General features: G+C 37.7%; 1 long non-coding RNA gene across 1 annotated transcript; it reads left to right on the forward strand.

The window, feature by feature from the left end:
• Nucleotides 1–315: 315 nt before the first annotated feature.
• Nucleotides 316–504, forward strand: LOC144588450 (uncharacterized). Its single transcript, XR_013544024.1, has 2 exons — nt 316–421; nt 456–504. It is a non-coding gene; the product is annotated as an uncharacterized LOC144588450 (long non-coding RNA).
• Nucleotides 505–2,159: the final 1,655 nt, after the last annotated feature.

Here is a 2,159-nt window from a genome sequence, read left to right on the forward strand (position 1 = left end):
TCCAAACATCTTTCAAGCATTCAAACCATTCACATACAGATTTTAGTACACAATATGACCACTATCATAATATTACTCTCATATTATATAAAATTCTTCTAATAATTCTTCTATTAACAGTCTTCTAGTAACATTTTTATTAAAGGTGGTTCCAGATCCATAACGCAGCTTTATATCTAATTTAGTTTACCTAAAATAAAAAATCACCATATTACATCTTTACTCTAATTAGGCCTCCCTTATTTCAATTTAATTCTCCTTTTTAATATACAGAATATACCCTTTTACAAATCCAAATGCTGAATATAAACCTGTTTTCAATATTAAGGGGCCCTTCCTTGTTTTCCCTTTTTTCATCTTTCTAGGCAATTCCCTCTCTAATTTCTTTCTCATTTAATATTACTGTGTTTCCAAGTTTTCTGTCATCCCTCATGTCCTCTGAAGCCATTTTATAGGTCTGATCTATGCCCACCAACTCTCTATGCACCCAGTCCATCCTCAGTGAGTCCTCCAGGCATCTTCTGGTTAATTTTGCTGTCTTTTCCCCCTTGTCCCTCCCTGGCACTCCTCCCTGATCCAAGACCGGTGCCTCTCTTGGAACAATTTCCTCAAGCTGCTGTTTTAATTGGGATGCCTCATCTGAGATATTCCCATCTCCTTCTTTGCTGCTCCCTGCTGCCTGCAGACCACAATCCTTCTGATGTTGATTAGCTAATTTTGCTTCTTCATAGTGAGATTTCACGGTGTCCAATATTCTTTCAAGTGCAAGTTTTATTCCGTTCCAGAATTCTCCTTGTTGTGCCATTGCAATATTGTATCCACGGCTGATGGCCTTAAAAGTCCACTTTAGGGTTAATTTCCCAGCCAAGCTCAGAGGAAGTCAAAAGGGAATAACAGCCAAGTAGTCAAGGTCACAGCTCCTGGGCTCCACGCCAAGAGATTCCAAATAGTCAAAATAAAATTCAGATTATCAAATATAGGTTGCAGGAAAATTTCTCAAGCTTCACAGCATCAAACTGTAATATTCTCAAAGTATATTTTAAAGTTATTTCCTTTCCATCAGCTATCCCTCTCACCAGATCTTCTGCCACTTTTTAGTTTCTGAGGGACAGCATTTCTTTTTCCATATATTGTATAGGAATTTTTCAGGAGTATAAGCAATTAGTTATAAAAGTCTCACCCGATGGTAAACAGCGATGTCAAAAGGCTGGTTCTTGCTTCTTTGGCCGGCTGCCAGCGTCTTGCAAGCAAGCCGAAGCTGCTTGTTTCTGCCCGTTCGCTGATTTGGGAGTTTCCTGGATCGAATGGGGTGGCCATCCCCCCGTGATCAACAGGCTTCCCCCCCCAGTTCACCACCCCTCCAGGGTGGTTCTGACACCCTACGGTGTCCCGAACAAGGTCAGGATTCAGCCCCGGGGACAGAGCTCTGCCCTCCTGCTGCTGTCTCGTCGCAACGTCAAGCCGGAAGTCTTCATCCATTCTTTCTTAACTCTATCCACTACATCTATGTACTGAAAAATATTAGAATCTATTCTCCATTTTCTAGCTTCTCTATAATCTTTCCTAACTTTCATCTCCATCATCATCAACACATGATACATTATTTTATCACATTAATATTTGTATCTACTACTTTTGATATTAATTTTTTTGATATAAGTATAAAATCTATTCTTGAATAATACGTAAACCTTCTTTCATCCCCCTTCATTTCTCTCCATATATCTTTTAAATCCGTAGTTTTCAATATCTTACTCGAGGGTACTTCTTTTATTCAAATTATCTTATTTAAATACAGATTTATCTTTTACCTTATCCCAAACGATGTTGCAATCTCCTGCCATAATCACATATCCCTTTCAAACCTTCTCCATCTCTTTAATCACAGTTTTATAAAATTGTCCTTGGTTCATATTTGGTGCATAGACATTTACTAATGTATAATCTTCTTCCCCCCATTTAACCCTGTATTATCAAATATCTACCATTACTATTTTTTACTACTTCACAATGTTTAGATATCAATATCGCTACTCCTTTGGATTTGGAAGTCCCAAATCCTTTTTCATAAATGTGTATATTTTGTAATGTCAGTTCATTAACTCCATCCTTTGATTGATGAGTTTCTTGTAGATAAATAATGCCCACCTTGTTTTTCA

This window comes from Pogona vitticeps, chromosome 3, assembly GCF_051106095.1.
Source record: "Pogona vitticeps strain Pit_001003342236 chromosome 3, PviZW2.1, whole genome shotgun sequence".
Classification (NCBI taxonomy): domain Eukaryota; kingdom Metazoa; phylum Chordata; class Lepidosauria; order Squamata; family Agamidae; genus Pogona; species Pogona vitticeps.